The following is a 23258-nucleotide window of genomic DNA, read 5'->3' as shown; positions in this document are numbered from 1 at the left end:
TAGTAAGAGACAAAGAGACTCAAAACACACACACAAGCTCACACACACACCTCATACACACGCAGACTCCTGTACTTACATATACACTCTTACACATACACACATACGTACACACACACACTCACACACACAGTCAACGCTGCTGTCCTACGAGACATTTCTTTTATACTGTTTTTCACATTGTGTAGTCATCAAATCAAATTTTATTGGTCACATACACATGGTTAGCAGATGTTAATGCGAGTGTAGCAAAATGCTTGTGCTTCCAGTTCCGACCATGCAGTAATATCTAACAAGTAATCTAGAAATTTCACAACAACAAAGGAACGAATAAGAATATGTACATATAAATATACGGATGAGCGATGGCCGAACGGCATAGGCAAGATGCAGTAGATGGTATAGAGTACAGTATATACATATGAGATGAGTAATGTAGGGTATGTTAACATTATATAAAGTTGCATTGTTTAAAGTGACTAGTGATACATTTATTACATCCAATTTTTTATTATTAAAGTGGCTAGAGATTTGAGTCTGTATGTTGGCAGCAGCCACTCAATGTTAGTGATGGCTGTTTAACAGTCTGATGGCCTTGAGATAGAAGCTGTTTTTCAGTCTCTCGGTCCCAGCTTTGATGCACCTGTACTGGCCTCGCCTTCTGGATGATAGCGGGGTGAACAGGCAGTGGCTCGGGTGGTTGTTGTCCTTGATGATCTTTTTGGCCTTCCTGTGACATCGGGTGGTGTAGGTGTCCTGGAGGGATATACTGTATTCTTCACATACCTCATTCTAATATACTGTATCTACTGCTGTACATTGCATTTTTATTACACTGTTTATAGACATCGCATAATTTATATACTGGATTCTTGACATAGCTCACTGTAAAATATCTACTGCTGCTCATATCATTCTAAGTATATATTTTGGTGTATATACGCATAGATTGTATTTGAATTACTGATACAGTGTTATTTGTGTTGTTAATGGGATTTGTTCTGACATTATGTCATTTCTTGTTTCTAGTTTTTGATTATTTGTGTACTTGTTTTACATTTTTACTGCACTGTTAGGAGCTAGTAACACAAGCATTTTGCTGCTCCTGCTATAACATCTGCTAAACTGTATACACAACCAATAAGCAAAACAGGTTTAAATGACAGAACATTATTCTTTGACTTGAGTGTATCCTGAAGGCATCTGTCAATGTTGTTTCTCTGTTCGATCGCTGCCCTGAGCTAAGGATTAGTTGTATAGTTGACTGGCTGTCAGTGAAGCAGCTCAGCTCCACATGGCACCTCTCTAGGCTAAAGGACTAAAAGTTCCTCACCCCCCATTATAACATACTACTCACCTCCAGGAAAGGGCCCCCAAGACACCTTGCCCTCTGCAAACGACTAACTTTCTGCCTGTCCGCCCTTTGGATCTATGGCGTCATTACTCAATTCCCAGCCCTCTCCCTGGCCACAAGGTGTCAATGCTTCCCTATCTCTGTCTGTCAAAGAGATGGGCAGCCCGCAGCACGTGATTGATGGGGTCCTTTTTAAATCCATGGGATGAGGGGGAGCATCGAGGACACAGTGTTGTATTTCTCTGGGGTGGATTTGACTCTATCTACCATGTGCCAGACATGACCATTATCTTAATGGCTCAAGCACTAAGGGGAGTCATGAATTGTACATCATACAGGAGAGTGGAGATGCCAGGGACGCTTATCACAGCTTCTAAAGATCCCCCTAGCGAACCTCCCCCCAAAAACTGTAATAGCACAGAGTTTCTAAACCATCTTTGGTTATAGTGTCAGACAAGAGCTCAATCCCTCTTTGGAAATGCTTGACAAGTGGTGCAGGAAATAGTCTGAACATTTACTGTATAAGTCCACAGATGTGACGGCAAAGTGAACCATATCTTCAAATACATACTATACCTAGAAATGCAATCAAATCTCTCACCATGCCTACTGACTTGATAACAGGCATGATACTTCTGAAGTTTGTTTTTGTAGCGCACCACAATTATATTTTTCATCCCTTAGCATAATGCAAAGCTTCTAAACTACATTTTTATAAAGGCCCAGTGCAGTCTGCCTGGTGACATCAGAATTCCAAACCTCTCTGCCAATAACAGCTAGTTTAAATTTTTCCCTCCCCACTCAGACCACTGCCAGACAGTCCTAGCAACATTCTTGCTGGAGAAATGGCTCATTGCTAAGAAGCAATTATATAAAAAAAAATAATACAATTTCAATTGAAGACAGTCACAGCAAGGTACTAGATATTGAGATAAAAACGGCTGTGTTGGACTTTTAAATAAAACAATTAAATTAAATAAATGTTCAATTTAAATGTGGATTCTGCGTGGTTTCTCTTTTTATACAGGTTGCTGTAGTGCATTTAAAGCTACTGTAGCTAGGTGTTAGACCAGATGTGCTGTAGTGCAACTCATTTCTATAGGCTTTACATTTTACAGGAAGTTAATTACTGTCCTATCAGCTTCACAATGGATCAATATGTGTCTAAAAGGGCTGTTTCAAAGAGCACTGCAGTCCTCATTAACTGACCTTCAGCCCCTAATCAATGATAGAGCATTGACAATGACAGAGGCATGGCCGCAGGCAGGCTGGCCTGCTGTAGCTAGCCGCGTGCACATGACTGTAATTCAATGTGCAGATGTCAAAAGACTGATCATGAATGCACCCCATCCTCCCACTAAAGTAGGACAACTGCATGTGTGTGTGTGTGTGTGCGTGTGACAACTCTGCTTGGTCGCTCAAACACAGACATAGCCACGAGGAATGCTCCCACTGTTCTGAAAATCATAACCCAATCAATTTGGATTGATCATGGTCGGAAGTAAAGTCAGCATCAGGGGGCAATATAAATGCCTGTGGAGAGTGACATGTTGTTCTTACGTTTTAGTAAAACAGTATATTGTAATCCACAACCAAGGAGAGAGAAAACGTCCTTAAAATATCCCATCTGTATCCAGTACCCACCTCATATCCTCGTCTCATTGCCATCTCATGTTTTAGAGACATTTTAGAAGTAACTGAAAAAAGTACAACGCCTTGTGTCATTCAACCATCACTGACACATGTTTTGATTTAGCAAGTCTCATATACACAATATTACCAGGCAGTTAGTTGCCTGACCTAAAGCCACACAGTTCACACTGTCTGTAAAGCGAAAAAGTGACACTGCACTTCCAGATTATGAGCCCTGACCATGACGATAATGCAAATAGCCACATCAAGGGAACTGTGCAGTAGGAGGATGAAAACATGTCAGACCTGATGCCACCCAGCTTCCCACTGTTCAGAATAATTACCAAAGGACCCATGTGAGATTAGAAATGATGGCATAGCTTGTTTGGCCCTGGTTCTGTCTGTCACCCCTTATGCCTATTTTCTAGAATGTTACTGAGTTATTTAACCTTTTACTGCAGTGGGCTAAATCAGGGTCACACAGAGTGATTCTTGGTGGTCTTAAACAAATCTACTTTAAAACAAAAGTATAAAACTGACACACATGATTATGGGTTTAAGAAAAAGAGAACACCTGTACAATGTCAGATATGTAGTTGAAATGTATTCAATTTTGAGTTTGCATCGCAATATTACACTTTATATACATCCCAGAAGACTGAAATATATGACAGCTGTTTGACATAGAAGCACCTGATTTTTGTAGTTTGTTTAAATGTTTTTATATTTTACCCCCTTCATCGATCTTGTCTCATTGCTGCAACTCCCCAACGGAATAAGGAGTGGCGAAGGTCGAGTCATGCGTCCTCCGAAACGTGACCCGCCAAACCGTTCTTCTTAACACCTGCACGCTTAACCCGGAAGCCAGCTGCACCAATGTGTTGGAGGAAACACCGTTCATCTGATGACCGAAGTCAGCCTGCAGGCGCCCGCCCCGCCACAACCACAAGGAGTCGCTAGAGCGCGATGAGCTAAGTAAAGGCCCCCCGGCCAAACCCTCCCCTAACCCGGACAACGCTGGGCCAATTATGAGTCTCTCTATGGGACTCCCGGTCAGTTACGCCTCAAGCACTGCGATGCAGTGCCTTAGACCGCTGTGCCACTCTGGAGGGCTTTTTTATTATTAATGATGGAATTATAACAAATATTAATAACATTCCACCAATGAGGCCAAAGAGGGAGCTTTTGGTAACTGACTGCAGGAAGGGGATCTATGTTACATCATGCACATCTACACCATTGATGGATTTCATTAGTAACAGAGAAAGAAAAACAAACACTAAGTACACATAGCCCAGAGGCGAGTTCAACAAGGCTTCTGTTTGCAGCGAACATGTTGCCAGAGTAACAATTTCAGTTGAACAACTTGAATGAACATTCCAAAATGTTACAGTAAAACATAAAACAGCTACTTTTTGTAAGGATTACTGTGGCTTTTTAGCGACAATATTCAAACTGAAAACAACTTAGCTATTCCTACTAAATATAGTAGAAAATCTACATGGCCACTTTTTAAGGGCAGTTTAGACCCAAAACAGACACTTATATTCACTGCACACTATGTTCTCAGACTGTGGAGAATGTTAGCTAACGATAGCCAATGTTCGTGAACTATTTCCGTTGTTGAACGCACCTCAGATATGTTTGTTTGCTTTTGAAATTTTTATTGGAGTGTTTTCATGTGCAGCTCATTAAAAAATAATAGGGCATTGCAGAGAGATCAAACCCCTGGCTCCATCTTCTTATGAGAGATTTTTGTTTTAGTTTTACAATGAAATATGTAACTGTTATCTCTCTCTTCTCTGCCCACACTCATGTCATTAAAGTCAGAAGAACCATGTTGTCCTTGGGGGCCTTTCCATAAGTCTTTCATAGCACTTCTAGGTTGCTTCACTGAGTACATTTTCTGATTGTTTTTTTATTATTTCATGGCACTTTGGCAAAAAAAATCATCCAAACGATGGTACCTTAGATTACTGTTGACTTGGCTCTTATCTTTTTACTGCCAGTAATGACAGCTAATTGTTGGTTCCGGACTTCAGAGCTAGTTATTAATTATCCCCCTAAGACATCTTCCCACTGGGCACGCCATGTAATTTCAACATGGACATTTTGGTAATATTTGGTTGAGTTGTTGATCAATGAGATTTCAACCTTTTATTCACCCACTCAAAAAGACAGACAGAAGTTTGTTGAATTCCCAATGTATTATCATTATGCTTTAAACCATCTAAAAGCACAACCAAATTCCAATGGAAAAACAATGTCTGATTTTTGGTTTAGTTGTCATCTAAATGTGTTATTAACTGTGCTTTCAACCATTTAAAGCACAACAAAGTTAAAATGGGAATACATATATTTTGTTAATTTAAACAACAACTTAATGTGTTATTAATGTGCTTCATCTCATAGCACAACAAGTGGTATAAAGTACTTAAGTAAAAATGCTTTAAGTAAAAATGCTTTACTTAAGTCGTTTTTTTGTGGTATCTGTACTTTACTTTAATATTTATATTTTTGCCTACTTTTACTTTTACTTCACTACATTCCTAAAGAAAATAATGTAATTTTCACTCCATACATTTTCCCTGACACCCAAATGTTATCGTTGCATTTTGACACACTTCTCAAGAGAACATTTAGCAATTCCATTTACTTTTGATACTTAAGTACAGTGGCGATTTTAGCATGTACATCTTTGTGGGATGCATGCCAGCAAAGCCACTACACAACATAAAACGAAACAATACATTAATTGCACTATAACGGTGACAAATGGTTCCCACAAACTGTTAGGGCCTAAATAAAGCTGTCCCAACAGCAGTCCCAAGATCTTACCACTGCTACACCTGGATATCAGCGGAGCCTTGTCTGGCAGTGAAACGGTTCATTCAGCCTCATTTACTGCCTTTAAAAAAACCATAGCTGATATGGCTGACTTGCTAACAATTGTGGTTTCTACTAACAAATTGAGATGTACAAACTAGGGCATAAGGGAAACACAAGCAGATAAGAGGCAATCCTTATATTTACATATTTTTTTCTTCACTTATCTTTTTACATTTTTTTTATTCTAAATACTCAACCTCAAAGCACTCTCCTGCAACCCGCCTCACCAATTTAAAAAAAAGAAAGTATTATTTACCTCATCTGAATTCCACAACAGAAGCTAGCCAGAGATTAGCCATTTCACTGGCTAATGTTGAAGTTCAGCTAGCCACGGTTAGCTGTCCTCAGCTATCCATTAGCTCGAAAAGCTATCGGCAGTTTTTGTACAGCGCGACTCAGACCAGAGCATATCGGACCTATTCTCTCTCCTTTCCCCGATTTCTACCGCAGGCTCTGGACATTTACACCTGGATCTTGCAGCTAACTAGCTGCTACCTGAGTGACTATTGGCAACGTCGGTCACGGAATTAACACCCATTATTACGGAGCTAGCCAGCTAGCCAGCTGAAGAGTTCCGTCAGCCACTCGTGGGCTATTCCTGAGCTAGCCAGCTGAAGTGTCTCCTGGGCTACAACTCACCTATCCTGACCCGTTTTACTGCCGATGCGGAGCCCCATCGGGTCTTCACGACTGGACCACCGACGTTATCTGCCCGAGGGAGTTATCCAACTGGCCCCTCCGTCGCGACGTAACCTGATCGCCCATCTGCGGCCGGCTAATCGTTAGCTGTCTTTTCGGCTGCGATCTGAATAGGTCTATCGGACACTTTTCTTGGGCCACTATAACTAACTATTTTGCCAATTTGGACAGGTCCCCCCTTCCACACGGAACCCCACTAACCCACAGACGGAAACGCATGAGGTGGCTAAAAACAGACCTCCCTCCCATCTTCCACCAGCTTGCTACCTATGGCCCTGCTAGCTGTCTGAATCTCACTGGATTGTCCATTGCTGTTCTGGTTAGTGTTTATTGGCTTATTTCACTGTAGAGCATCTAGCCCTGCTCATTATACCTTATCCAACCTCTCAGTTCCTCCACCCACACATGCTATGACATCTTCTGGTTTCAATGATGTTTCCAGAGACAATATCTCTCTCATAATCACTAAATGCCTAGGTTTACCTCCTCTGTACTCACATCCCACCATACTTTTGTCTGTACATTATACCTTGAAGCTATTTTATCGCCCCCAGAAACCTGCTCCTTTTTCTCTCTATTCTGGACGTCACAGACGACCAATTCTTATAGCTTTTAGCCGTACCCTCATACTTATTCTTCTCTGCTCCTCTGGGGATGTAGAGGTGAATCCAGGCCCTGCAGTGCCTGGCTCCACTCCTACTCCCCAGGCGCTCTCTTTTGATGACTTCTGTAACCGTAATAACCTTGGTTTCATGCATGTTAACATTAGAAGCCTCCTCCCTAAGTTTGTTTTATTCACTGCTTTAGCACACTCTGCCAACCCGGATGTCCTAGCTGTGTCTGAATCTTGGCTTAGGAAGTCCACCAAAAATTGTGAAATCTTCATCCCTAACTACAACGTTTTCAGACAAGATAGAACGACCAAAGGGGGCGGTGTTGCAATCTACTGCAGAGATAGCCTGCAGAGTTCTGTCCTGCTATCCAGGTCTGTACCCAAACAATTTGAACTTCTACTTTTAAAAATCCACCTCTCCAAAAACAAGTCTCTCACCGTTGCCGCCTGCTATAGACCCCCCTCGGCCCCTAGCTGTGCTCTGGACACCATATGTGAACTGATTGCCCCCCATCTATCTTCAGAGCTCGTGCTACTAGGTGACCAAAACTGGGACATGCTTAACACCCCAGCCATTCTACAATCCAAGCTTGATGCCCTCAATCTCACACAAATTATTAATGAACCCACCAGGTACAACCCCAAAGCCGCAAACACTGGCACCCTCATAGATATCATCCTAACCAACGTGCCCTCTAAATACACCTCTGCTGTTTTCAACCAAGATCTCAGCGATCACTGCCTCATTGCCTGCACCCGTAATGGGTCAGCGGTCAAACGACCTCCACTCATCACTGTCAAACGCTCCCTGAAACATTTCAACGAGCAAGCCTTTTTAATCGACCTGGCCCTGGTATCCTGGAAGGATATTGACCTCATCCCGTCAGTAGAGGATGCCTGGTTATTTTTAAAAAATGCCTTCCTCTCCATCTTAAATAAGCATGCCCCTTTCAAGAAATTTAGAACCAGGAACAGATATAGCCCTTGGTTCTCCCCAGACCTGACTGCCCTTAACCAACACAAAAATATTCTGTGGCGTTCTGCATTAGCATCGAACTGCCCCCGCGATATGCAACTTTTTAGGGAAGTTAGAAACCACTACACACAGGCAGTTAGAAACGCCTTTTTCAAACAGAATTTGCTTCGTGCAACTCCAACTCTAAAAAGTTCTGGGACATTGTAAAGTCCATGGAGAATAAGAACACCTCCTCCCAACTGCCCACTGCACTGAGGATAGGAAACTCTGTCACCACCGATAAGCCCACTATAATTGAGAATTTCAATAAGCATTTTTCTATGGCTGGCCATGCTTTCCACCTAACCACCCCTACTGCATTCAACAGCACTGCACCCCCCACAGCTACTCGCCCAAGCCTCCCCCATTTCTCCTTCTCCCAAATCCATTCAGCTGATGTTCTGAAAGAGCTGCAAAATCTGGACCCCTACAAATCAGCTGGGCTTGACAATCTGGACCCTTTCTTTCTAAAATTATCTGCCGAAATTATTGCAACCCCTATTACTAGCCTGTTCAACCTCTCTTTCGTGTCGTCTGAGATTCCCATAGATTGGAAAGCAGCTGCTGTCATCCCCCTCTTCAAAGGAGGTGACACTCTTGACCCAAATTGCTACAGACCTATATCCATCCTACCCTGCCTTTCTAAGCCAAGTCAACAAACAGATTACCAACTATTTCGAATCTCACCGCACCCTCTCCGCTATGCAATCTGGTTTCAGAGCTGGTCATGGGTGCACCTCAGCCACGCTCAAGGTCCTAAACGACATCGTAACCGCCATCGATAAGAAAGATTACTGTGCTGCCGTATTCATTGACCTGGCCAAAGCTTTTGACTCTGTTAATCACCACATCCTCATCGGCAGACTCAGTAGCCTTGGTTTCTCAAACGATTGCGTCGCCTGGTTCACCAACTACTTCTCTGACAGAGTTCAGTGTGTCAAATCGGAGGGCCTACTGTCTGGACCTCTGGCAGTCTCTATGGGGGTACCACAGGGTTCAATTCTTGGGCCAACTCTTTTCTCTGTATACATAAATGATGTCGCTCTTGCTGCTGGTGAATCTCTGATCCACCTCTACGCAGACAACACCATTCTGTATACTTCTGGCCCTTCTTTGGACACTGTGTTAACAACCCTCCAGACGAGCTTTAATGCCATTCAACTCTCCTTCCGTGGTCTCCAACTGCTCCTAAACACAAGTAAAACTAAATGCATGCTCTTCAACCGATCGCTGCCTGCACCTGCCCGCCCGTCCAGCATAACTTCTCTGGACGGTTCTAACTTAGAATTTGTGGACAACTACAAATACCTAGGTGTCTGGTTAGACTGTAAACTCTCCTTCCAGATTCACATCAATCATCTCCAATCCAAAGTGAAATCTAGAATTGGCTTCCTATTTCACAACAAAGCATCCTTCACTCATACTGCCAAACATACCCTCGTAAAACTGACCATCCTACCAATCCTCGACTTCGGCGATGTCATTTACAAAATAGCCTCCAATACCCTACTCAACAAGCTGGATGCAGTCTATCACAGTGCCATCCGTTTTGTCACCAAAGCCCCATATACTACCCACCACTGCGACCTGTACGCTCTCGTTGGCTGGCCTTCGCTTCATAATCGTCGCCAAACACATTGGCTTCAGGTCATCTACAAGACCCTGCTAGGTAAAGTCCCTCCTTATCTCTGCTCACTGGTCACCATAGCAGCACCCACCTGTAGCACACGCTCCAGCAGGTATATCTCTCTGGTCACCCCTAAAGCCAACTCCTCCTTTGGTCGTCTCTCCTTCCAGTTCTCTGCTGCCAATGACTGGAACGAACTACAAAAATCTCTGAAACTGGAAACACTTATCTCCCTCACTAGCTTTAAGCACCAGCTGTCAGAGCAGCTCACAGATCACTGCACCTGTACATAGCCCATCTATAATTTAGCCCAAACTACTACCTCTTCCCCTACTGTATTTATTTATTTTATTTATTTTGCTCCTTTGCACCATATTATTTATTTTAACTTTGAACTTTCTTCAAACTACAAATCTACCATTCCAGTGTTTTTCTTGCTATACTTTATTTACTTTGCCCACCATGGCATTTTTTGCCTTTACCTCCCTTATCTCACATCATTTGCTCACATTGTATATAGTCTTATTTTTTTCTACTGCATCATTGATTGTATGTTGTTTTATTCCATGTGTAACTCTGTGTTGTTGTATGTTGTCAAACTGCTTTGCTTTATCTTGGCCAGGTCGCAATTGTAAATGAGAACTTGTTCTCAACTTGCCTACCTGGTTAAATAAAATAAAAAATAAATAAAATAAAATCCGTAATTTCCATTAAGACTTTAATGAGCGAGCTAGGACGGACACAGTCAATGTAACTATTTGTTCAGCACTTTTGAAATGTACAGCAATCAAATTCAGAACACGGGCCTTTCTTACAGTGTTCTCCTTGTACACCAAGTCAGAACTGTAGGATAAATAAAGGGGGCATATAAGCAGACAATGAAAGCTCTTACAATATTCAATGATTACGTTTCTCAAAAACAGGTTATAGGCTACATGTGCACCACAAAGTCAGAACAGTAGGCTAAATTAAGAGGTGAAAATAGACCAAATGATTAGGGTGAGGAACATGGGCTACTAACAGCTTACTACACAACATACACTTAGTATTACTTTCTTAGCTACAGTATACATATCTCCTTGGCATATTACATAATTTATGCAGCATACAAGACATGTTTGGACTCACCTTGCTGTGCTGTGCTCACTTGAACAGGAAGGTGGCGCGGTGGTCCTTCGTGGGCAAATTTTGTCATCGAAGTCTGTCATTCTCTGGATTTATGGTGCTTTCAAGACAACTGGGAATTTGAGAGAAAAAAAAGGTTGAATCATGATGACAACAGTGATCTTCAGTTGGATGAAAGTTCAAAAACGTATTTTTCCAGCTGAACCTCGTTTTTGCCCGAGGTCCCAGTTGTCTTGAACTCACTAAAGTCAGATGTTGCAGTTCCGAGTTAACAGTTGTTTTGAGCGCAGCACAAATCATGCTTCATTTTGCCGATGACACAACAGTGGTAGGCCTGATCACTGATCACCGACAATGATGAGTTGTCTGTCGTGTGGTGCCAGGACAACAACCTCTCCCTCAATGTGATCAAGACAAAGGAGACGATTGTGGACTACAGGAAAAAGAGGACCAAGCATGGCCCCATTCTCATCGATGGGGCTGTAGTGGAACAGGTTGATAGCTTCAAGTTCCTTGGTGTCCACATCACCAACAAACTATCATGGTCCAAACACACTAAGACAGTTGGAAAGAGGGCACGAAAAAGGCTAATCCCCCTCAAGAGACTGAAAAGATTTAGTTTGGGTCCTCAGATCCTCAAAAGGTTCTATAAATGCACCATCGAGAGCATCCTGACTGGTTGCATCACTGCCTGGTATGGCAACTGCAATTGCGTACGGCCCAGTGTATCACTGGGGCCAAGCTTCCTGCCATCCAGGACCTCTATATCAGGCGATGTCAGAGGAAGGCCCTAAAAATTATCAAAGATTCCAGCCACCCTAGTCATAGACTGTTCTCTCTGCTACCACATGGCAAGTGGTACCGGAGCGCTAAGTCTAGGTCCAAAACCGCTTTTACCCCCAAGCCATAAGACTCTTGAACAGATAACTAAATGGCTACCCAGACCCCTCTTTTACGCTGCTGCTACTCTTTGTTTATAATCTTTGCATAGTCACTTTAACTCTACCTACATGTACATATTACCTCAATTACCTCAAATACCCGGTGCCCCAGCACATTGACTCTGTAACGGTACCCCCTGTATATAGCCTCGCTTGTTATTTTACTGCTGCTGTTTTAATTATTTGTTTATTTTATTTTTTATTTTCTATTTTCTATTTTTTACTTAACACTTTAAAAAATTCTTAACTTCTTAAAGCATTGTTGGTTAAGGGCTTGTAAGTAAGCATTTCACCGTAAGGTCTACACCTGTTGTATTCTGCGCATGTGACTAAAACACATTTTTTTTATTTGATTCATTGACAGCATGGCCAATGTTGAATGTTTATAATTTTAAACTTGGAAAAGAGACCCTTAATCTTAGACTTGGGACCACACAGCCACTCCACTGAATTGCAAGCTAATTATTGATTTGCTATGCTTGCAGTCAGACACTGATTCCTTCCAAACCACATGTTGTTGAATTTGTCACTTCCAACTTCTTGTGTAATGATTATGTCCAATGGCCAATGAGCACCGATACATTTTATCTATAATTTATCTTCATTATTTCTCTTCATATGACAAGGATTAAACATGGTTTGCCAGTAGATTGTTGACTTGATTCATGATGATGACTGTTAGCTAAGATTTTGAAAGTATGATGTTGACAGCAGTCCAATCAAAGCTACTATACATATAACGTGATTTGACATTTTATCTGTGGCCAATGACCTTGAGCCTTCTTGGATGGGCACTTCTAATGTAACTCTATGGCAGCACCCAAGGGGCAAGAATTTTAGAGCTCTACCCTTAGACTTGGCGGTGACGTAGTGTCACCATGAGTGACAGAACACTGAGCCAATCAACACTGAGCCAACGCTCTGTATTTTCTGCTGGGTTGCCCCACCACCACAGAAAGCACGGTGTTAGGCTGAAACACCTGCATTTTGGAGCTGCCTTAATCAAAGGAAAACAAAAAAGAGACCATGTGTGTATGCGGCTTTATTAACTCAATTATATATATATATTTTTATACATGGTTTGCAAACTGATATGTGACTGTTATGTATTAATGCCAAAATAACATGTAAAACAGGCAAGCCCGCCCCTCCCCCAAAAATAAACATATATACATATATATATATATATATATATATATATATATACAGTTGAAGTCGGAAGTCCATATACACCTTAGCCAAATACATTTAAACTCAGTTTTTCACAATTCCTGACATTTAATCCTAGTAAAAATTCCCTGTCTTAGGTCAGTTAAGATCACCACTTTATTTTAAGAATGTGAAATGTCAGAATAATAGTAGAGAGAGAGAATTATTTATTTCAGCTTTTATTTCTTTCATCACATTCCCAGTGGTCAGAAGTTTACATACACTCAATTAGTATTTGGTAGCATTGCCTTTACATTGTTTAACTTCGGTCAAACGTTTCAGGTAGCCTTCCACAAGCTTCCCACAATAAGTTGTGCTAATTTTGTCCCATTCCTCCTGACAGAGCTGGTGTAACTGAGTCAGGTTTGTAGGCCTCCTTGCTCTCACACGCTTTTTCAGTTCTGCCCACATATTTTCTATAGGACTGAGGTCAGGGCTTTATGATGGCCACTCCAATACCTTGACTTTGTTGTCCTTAAGCCATTTTGCCACAACTTTGGAAGTATGCTTGTCCATTTGGAAGACCCATTTGCAACCAAGATTTAACTTCCTGACTGATGTCTTGAGATGTTGCTTCAATATATCCACCTATTTTCCTCCCTCATGATGCCATCTATTTTGTGAAGTGCATCAGTCCTTCCTGCAGCAAAGCACCCCCACAACATGATGCTGCCACCCCCGTGCTTCACGGTTGGGATGGTGTTCTTCGACTTGCAAGCGTCCCTCTTTTTCCTCCAAACATAACGATGGTCATTATGGCCAAACAGTTCTATTTTTGTTTTATCAGACCAGAGGACATTTCTCCAAAAAGTACTATCTTTGTCCCCATGTGCAGTTGCAAACCATAGTATTTTTTATGGCTTTTTTATAGCTTTTTTATGGTGGTTTTGGAGCAGTGGCTTCTTCCTTGCTGAGTGGCCTTTCAGGTTATGTCGATATAGGACTCATTTTACTGTGGATATAGATACTTTTGTACCTGTTTCTTCCAGCATCTTCACAAGGTCCTTTACTGTTGTTCTGAGATTGAGTTGCACTTTCGCACCAAAGTACATTCATCTCTAGGAGACAGAACACGTCTCCTTCCTGAGCGGTATGATGGCTGCGTGGTCCCATGGTGTTTAGACATTCGTCCTAGTGTTTGTACAGATGAACGTGGTACCTTCAAGTGTTTGGAAATTGCTCCCAAGGATGAACCAGACTTGTGGAGGTCTACAATTTTTTTTTCTGAGATCTTGGCTGATTTCTTTTGATTTTTCCCATGATTATCAAGCAAAGAGGCACTGAGTTTGAAGGGAGGCCTTGAAATACATCCAAAGGTACACCTCCAATTGACTAAAATTATGTCAATTAGCCTATCAGAAGCTTCTGAAGCCATGACATCATTTTCTGGAATTTTCAAAGCTGTTTAAAGGCACAGTCAACATCATGTATGTAAACCTCTGACCCACTGGAATTGTGATAAAGTGAATTCTAAGTGAAATAATCTACCTATAAACAATTGTTGGAAAAATGTATTGTGTCATGCACAAAGTAGATATCCTAACCGACTTGTCAAAACTATAGTTTGTTAACAAGAAATTTGTGGAGTGGTTGAAAAACTATTTTTAATGACTCCAACCTAAGTGTATGTAAACTTCCGACTTCAACTGTAGTTACATTAACCTCACCATGTGGACATAGATGCGTTGCTTATTTTAAGGATGAAAAAATACTGTTACATTAGTTTGTAAGATAACTTTATTATTTTTGCTGTAATACAAAAGTGATATTGAGTTGTTTGGTTGTCAACGCAACCAAATATCAACAATCGAAGGTGATGTATATTTTGTGCCACTTACTTAGTCTGGCTTTAATTCAATTGTTTATACAAAATGAATAATTGATATGTTGGATTCAGGTCTCCATCTCAACCACAAATCTACGTTAAATGCACTTTAAATAAAGTTTGATTCTTTAACTTGATTTTTGGTTGAGATGGAGATGTGAATCCAACATATAATTAAATAGAATTTCTAAACGTGGTCTGTTCAATTCAACCCAGAGTTCAACTAAGAATAGACTATACATATAGGCCTAGGGTTTCACGCTTTGGTTGATTTCATATTTAATCTTCAAGTTAATAATTAATATCTTCCATTTGAAGTTTTCCACAAATTCACCCCTGCGTAAGGACCAAGCCTACAGACAATTGACAGAGTACGTTGGCTTCCGACGGACTATTCCGTTTTTTGCAAGCTAATTCCCAGCAACGCTAGTGTGAAAATACTAGCTATGCTAAAAGCAGCTACCATTTCAGGCTATCAATCAAGTTAGAGTAGCTAGCTTGTCTAACTATTTTAGGTTGCATGACTGCTGGCAAGGTTGCTCGACTTTACAAAAACAAGCAATAACTAAATGTACTGAATAAGAATTATCTCCTTTGCAGGGAATGAAATGTGTTCAAGTGGCACTAAAAGTGTTATAATCTCCTGAAAGCTGCCTCTCTCTGTTTTACAGTCTAGTTCATTAAACTCAAACTTTATTCTGTGAAATGATATGTAAATCCTATTGGACTCAGTGAGTGACGATAACTCTGAGAGAAACCCAACTGCTGATTAAAAAACATAGAACATTCTCTGAAACAACATTGTCACACTGTTGCCTCTCATTTTTACAAGAACATGCTGAGATGGTTGCCCTGATTATACCATCTGCACTGTGAATAAATTGTTATCAAGTAATGAAAACAGACTGTAAAAAGCTTCCCATTAAACAGTTGATAAATCCTAACTGGTCATATACTGTAAATGGTGCAGCCATGACAGTCCTGGCAATGATAGATTCTCCCTCCCCAATTTGAGACAACAGTGACAAAGGTCCTGAAATGAAAGGTCATGTGATGTGATATAAAACACTATAAAAAAACAGTAACATCAGCATAAAACATTATTACTTTCCACTATTTCAAGATATTGTGAGCTCTTGGAATTATTAGAAAACATAAATTATTCAAAGATTAATTTGTTATCTGTGTCCCTGCTGATTCTGTAAATTAACTCTGTAACAAGCTAAAAATGTAATTTTCAAAATGGGATAAAGTAAATAGGGATGTATTTACTGCGTATCAATGTTCATAAATACCATAAACTCTCACATGAAATATATATGGTACTGTAGGTCTTCATCAAAAAGTACTAAAGTATTTTCCTATCTAGAATCTACAGATGATGAGTTGAGGGATATTCTACTCAGGTTGTTGGAAGCCTACAGCAGAACGTTCCCTCTATGTCTTTTATACTGGCAGGCTAAATAGAAATCCCTGCAGGGGCTTAGCAGTCTTGCTGTAGCTGATACCTCCAGTGTGGCTCAGGGAACACATGATACATCTCGTATTCTTCTGACCAAACTAAAATCCAATTACTTGCTCAAAGCTTTTCCCCCCAGCACTTTTTAAGCCGCTCAAGAATTCAATTCTATTTCGATTTTCATTTTTCTGTCCCTTTTTGGGGAATTGTCCAAAGTATCCAACAGGGACGCCTGGTGTCCCACAGGTCTGTAATGAATGTAACACCTGTGTTGTTTTTTATATATTGCCTGATATTTTAGAAAATACAGTATCTCTGTGTATTGAAGCAATACTATACAGGATCAGAGAAGAGTGAACTGATTTATAAGGCTTTGAATGACTGTAAAGAGTTTCCATTTGACAGCATACCTCTATCAGTTGGTCAGTACATAATTCTGTACTTTCATGAGAACAATTCTTATTCCGTTGAGTAAAACTAATTTCCTACACATACACCAGATATGGATTCTTACAAAGCCACAGGGTGCTGGTACTCTATGTGGAAATATTATTTCTATGTTAACATAGTGCAACTGACTTACAATGAACTAATCACATGCAACTGCATCCTATTGTAAGCTACCTCAGAGCCCTCAACCATGTATCTGTAGCAGTGCTGAAACAAACAGTAATGAAACAGTTTATATTGATCCAGAGACATTAAGTTGGACAAGAATGCCTTGTATCGATCTACCCTTTTGGGGACCCCAGTTAACACATCTGTAATACATCCAGTCTGCCCACCCGGCAACAGATAAGGACAAACAGCCCACTGGGCAAAAACTGTTCATCATTGTTCGCACGTCATTTCAACAAAATAATTTAATGTGATGACGTTTAACCAATGTGAATTTTTGTTGTTGTTGTTGCAAAAAGTAATCAATGTAAGGGAATTTCATATTTTTTCCACCAAACTTTGAACTTAAATCCAATGACATGGTGACATTGTTCATTGATTTCATGTTTTTTTATTTTTATTTGACAACTCAACCAAACTTAAATCAAAACTGTATGTTGACGTGAAGTTTGTGCCCAGGGGGAGCGCTCTCCAGCTAAGAGGTTGCTGTGGGTAAGAAAACAACCAACATCCAACAACATCCAAAAAAAGGAAAAAAGAAAGATTGGAGAATGGAACAGGCCTGTATGGGAAGGAAAGTTGAAGAGGTGCCTACTAGATTCTGAATATGTTTTGCATGTTACAGTAGTTGGTGCTGGTGTTTGCTGGAGCTTACTACCGCCAAACTGATGGTTAGTATTAATGGGAGTTAGTACCATGCATCCTTGTCACCCATCCCAGTTGGAGATGCTGCAGGCTAGAAACAGGTTTCTCTTAATGACAAGTAGGTTTTTCAAGGCCCAACTCATGAAAAGCAAGACTTAAAAAGCATCCTAAAAAGTGAGAAATGCCATTGTTGTTTTTGTGTTTGAGTGACAAACAACAATGTCTGTATGGACTGCTGTATGATGAAATCATACAGCAAATGATAAAATGTTCAGAAAGTTCTTCACACTTTCTAAATGGCTCAACGCTATTACCATGTAAATAGAAAGTTAATAACATGGTAATACAATGATGTTACTGTAGCAATTACAGTGTAGCTACACAAGTATAATAGCAAAGTGTTACCTTGAGGGGATTGTAGGAAATCAAGCAGAACATCACAAACTCAAGCAATAACAGGGAGTTGATGATCAAAGTTTGAAATACAGTGCAGAATCAGATATCAACTACAGGCATCATTTACACCCAAACCAATTCTATTTCCTTCTTAGGGAAAGTACAACTCTATTATGCTAATTGCAACCAAAGATACGCACCTCAGGGCTGCCATGTCAGGTGCACAGATATTGCCTCACCCTCAGCATCAACCTTCTTAATCAGACACTCCATCTGTTAAGGGGATACACACCACATTCCTCAAGCTGCCGCTGACTCAATTGACTGTGTGTTGTTGGTTTTTCCTAGATTGCTTTTTTTTGCTGGTATTTGAGCAATGTATATTCGCTGAGGCTGTTCAATAAATGGAAGAGTTTGCCAATAAATAAGCTTTATGAAAGGCTCAATTCAATCCCAGTGTTTATGCAGTTTTGGCAGGTTGACAAAATTTTGCCCCAAACCTAAATGCCCTTTGATGCAGGATGCTGCCTTGTAGGCTGTCTGCAAGGAGCCTTACATATGAAGCAGCCTACAAGCACCATCCTGATTTATCGGCCTCTGAGTCTGCTATTGAATCTGATCAGCCTGCCAGGAATAGAGCCTACCCACTCTTGATCATTTACATAATGCACTGACTGCTAATCTGCCTGCAAGGAGCTTTACCAATGAAACAGTCTACAAGGCAGAATCCTAATTTATCAACCTCTGAGGCTGCTATTGAATCTGATCAAGCTCTGAGGCAAAAATTGAATCTGTCAGGAATGGAGCTCACCCACTCTGTAAATGTAAATATTATCCATAAAACATGAAGTGTCCCTTACAATTATCCACATATCAGTTATGCAAGCTAACAACGTGCCTAGAACAGAACGGCACATTTTGCTCTTCATTGTAATCAGAGGGCTGATATAAATACTATGCATGGCAGTCTCTCTTGGCTAAGAATTGAGGAGAGACTGACTGCATCACTTCTTCTTTTTATAAGAAACATTAATGTGTTGAAAATCCCAAATTGTTTGCATAGTCAACTTACACACAGCTCTGACACACACACTTATCCCACCAGACATGCCACCAGGGGTCTTTTCACAGTCCCCAAATCCAGAACAAATTCAAGAAAGCGTACAGTATTATATAGAGCCCTTATTGTATGGAACTTCCTTCCATCTCATATTGCTCAAATAAACAGCAAACCTGCTTTAAAAAAAACAGATAAAGCAACACCTCACTGCACAACGCCTCTCTCCTATTTGACCTAGTTGGTTGTGTGTATGTATTGATACATAGGCTATGTATGCCTTTAAAAAAGGTTTTATGTAGTTCTGTCTTTGAGCTGTTCTTGTCTATTGATGTTCTGTATTATGTCATTCTGTATTATGTTTCATGTTTTGTGTGGACCCCAGGAAGAGTAGCTGCTGCTTTGGCAACAGCTAATGAGGATCCTAATAAAATACCAAAAGTACCAAACCAGCATATATAGAGCTAGCTAGCTACCTAGCTAACAAGACTACCTATCTAACAAGCTAGCTCACAAGACTAACGAAGTTAGCTGCGTTGTTCCTTGCATGAAACTGGCTGTGGTCTTGGGGACGGCACGCATCCTGGGAGACAGTGTTGCCTGTCAGGCATCGTTCAGGGCTTAAATGCCTCACGAGCGCAATGCGATCAATGCAGCCACATGGCTCCTTGATGAGGTGGTTATGGTGCATCTGAACAAATGAATGGATGATGCGTGGTACTTTTGATTATCTTGACAAAACAACTTTTGTTATGTATGATCATGAGAAAATGTTATTGTGATCTCTATACAATTTGTCTATATCAATTTGTCAATTTGTCTACAAATTAATCATTGATATGTTGAATTCACATCTCCATCTCAACCAAAAAACTACATTAAAGAATAGGACTATATCACATCAGACCAAATGGTAGCTGGCATGCTGCCCAGGCCCAGCCTATTGTTTTTTTTTCTGATAGATCTTATGTTGTTACAAATTCAACATATTTTATACAAGGTTAGTCTATGTTGAAATTTGGTTACCATGATGATATAATCCTGTGGTTGAAATGTTACCCTGAAAACATCAGTTTACATTGATGACTTTTTCAAATCCAATGTATTTGCCACGTACACTAGATTCCACCTGCATTGACAAATTACTTTGAAACAATGTTGATTCAGCAAGGTTGTGCCTGTGGACTGTGCATGTTTTATGAAGGGTACAGTGTTAAAGGCAACATTTAAATGACTGTCCCCAGACTCAGTGTGGGACATACAGGGTATACCATAGAGAGATGAGCAAGTCTCAATTTACAGTTTGAGAGAGTATGGAATTAGAAGATTCTTTACTAATGGTTAATAGTGGTGGTTAGTATATCACAGGTGAATAGTGGGACTGGCTGACTACAAACATTGCTTGATGTGTCCTGCATTAGGCAATCCATTACAATCCTGTGCCAAACCCTCCTTGACCTTTATGAGAACAATAGCATTATCAGATCTCCAATCAGATCTAAAGATTTTCAATCGATCATTCTTTGTCTTAAGTCTTTTGTAATGGAGTGTGTTTGCGTACACTTTCATTCTTTTGTAATGGACTTGGTGTATGGATGTTTAATTAAGGATGCAATGATGTTTTTTCACTTGTAAATCCGCTTACATGAATAACAGAGCCTATTGGCATTACATCACTTTTAAAAATCATTGTCATTCTCAATCTCCATAGAGAGATTGTGTGTGCCAATCACTAATGGCACACTTGTATGCTCACTACTCTAATTCTATGACTTTACCACTACTTACTCTCCTGTCTAATTTCTCTCGAAAATGCAAATGGTTTCCTCTGGCCACAATGTATTTGTGGCAGCTGAGAATAATTGGATTATTGGCATTCTCAAGTCTGAATGGGAAACAATGAGAAAACCCTATTGATTAGCAGCGTGTGCCTTTATCTCTACGCAGTCAGCACGACACAAACTACATTTTAACTTTCCCTAGCTGAAAGTAAGCCTCAATAATGTGTGCTGCCGGGGACTTTACCTTGCTCAATTACTCTGCTGGATGCCCTTGTTCCCTTGTGCCAATTAGTAGATTAGGTGGGCTGTTCGGCAGTGATATGCATCCGAGTTGTCTCTGGTACGAGGTTTTGTTGTGGTTTCAGCAAGAAAAGAGATGTTTGAAACCCGTATTGCTTGGTTGGAAAGGAAGTAAGTATAAAATTCAATAGGCATGTCATTAATGTCTGTATTTCATGTTTGAACTGGTGTAATCATGATGCCATGTGAAATGTTGTCATTTATACAGTATTCCTAGGTCTGACTCTCATAGGACTGAATTTGTCCCTGTGCTTGTCCCTATAAAATGCTGATAGTTTAACTTAATCCATACATACATAACGGTCTAAAATCTCTTGGAGAGTCTATCATGAACTGAACCTTGACCTGTCAGACAGGGTCTCTGCCTCTAACTCAGAACCGCAGGCCCACACGAGATGCTAAGGCTGAGTGAACAAACAAGCCAGATAATCTGTTGCTTCACAGGCCCAGCCTCAGGCTCTGAGCAGTCCCGGAAATCTTCACTTCCATCATATCAAAATCAAATCAAATCAAATGTTATTGGTCACATACACATGGTTAGCAGATGTTAATGTGAGTGTAGCGAAATGCTTGTGCTTATAGTTCTGACAGTGCAGTAATATCTAACAAGTCATCTAAAAAATTCACAACGACTACCACACAAATGTAAAGGGATGAATTGAATATGTACATATAAATATATGGGTGAATGATGGCCGTATGGCACATCAAATCAAAAATCAAATTTTATTAGTCACATACGCCGAATACAACAGGTAGACCTTACAGTGAAATGCTTACTTATGAGCCCCTAACTTACAGTGCAGTTTCAAAAAATACGGATAAGTATAAGAGATAAAAGTAACAACTAATTAAAGAGCAGCAGTAAAAAATAACAATATATACAGGGGGTGCCGGTACAGAGTCAATGTGCAGGGGCACCGGTTAGTTGAGGTAATATGTACATGTAGGTAGAGTTAATTAAAGTGACTATGCATAGAAGAGAACAGAGAGTGGCAGTGGTGTGGAGAGAGGAGGGGGGGGGATGCAAATAGTCTGGGTAGAAATTTGACCAGATATTCAGGAGTCTTATGGCTTGGGGGGTAGAAGCTGTTTAGAAGCCTCTTGGACCTAGACTTGGCGCTCCGGTACCGCTTACCATGGGGTAGCAGAGAGAACAGTCTATGACTAGGGTGGCTGGAGTCATTGACAATTTGTGTTTAGGATCAGCGTAGCAGATGTGTTGTTACCTACCCTTACCACCTGGGGGCGGCCCATCAAGAAGTCCAGGATCCAGTTGCAGAGGGAGGTGTTTAGTCCCAGGGTCCTTAGCTGTAATGCTGAGCTGTAGTCAATGAATAGCATTCTCACATACAGTAGGTGTTCCTTTTGTCCAGGTAGGAAAGGGCAGTGTGGAGTGCAATAGAGACTGCAACATCTGTGGATCTGTTGGGGCGGTATGCAAATTGGAGTGGTTCTAGGGTTTCTGGGATGATGGTGTTGATGTGAGCCATTACCAGCCTTTTAAAGCACTTCATGGCTACAGACACGAGTGCTACGGGTCGGTAGTCATTTAGGCAGGTTACCTTAGTGTTCTTGGGCACAAAAACTATGGTGTCCTGTTTAAAACATGTTGGTATTACAGACTCAGACAGGAAGAGGTTGAAAATGTCAATGAAGACTTGACAGTTGGTCAGAGCATGCTCGCAGTACACGTCCTGTTAATCCATCTGGCCCTGCAGCCTTATGAATGTTGACCTGTGTAACGGGTGCTCACACAGTCTTCCGGTACAGCTGGTGCTCTCATGCATGTTTCAGTGTTATTTGCCTCGAAGCGAGCACAGAAGTAGTTTAGCTCATCTGGTAGGCTCGTGTCACTGGGCAGCTTTTGGCTGTGCTTCCCTTTGTAGTCTGTAATGGTTTGTAGGTCCTGCCACATCCGACGAGCGTCAGAGCTGGTGTAGTATGATTCGATCTTAGTCCTGTATTGATGCTTTGCCTGTTCATCGAAGGGCATAGCGAGATTTATTATAAGCTTCCGAGTTGGAGTCCCGCTCCTTGAAAGTGCCAACTCTAGCCTTTAGCTCAGTGCAG

This window comes from Salmo trutta, chromosome 31 (genome assembly GCF_901001165.1).
Source record: "Salmo trutta chromosome 31, fSalTru1.1, whole genome shotgun sequence".
Lineage (NCBI taxonomy): Eukaryota > Metazoa > Chordata > Actinopteri > Salmoniformes > Salmonidae > Salmo > Salmo trutta.
This window is presented reverse-complemented; position numbering follows the sequence as displayed.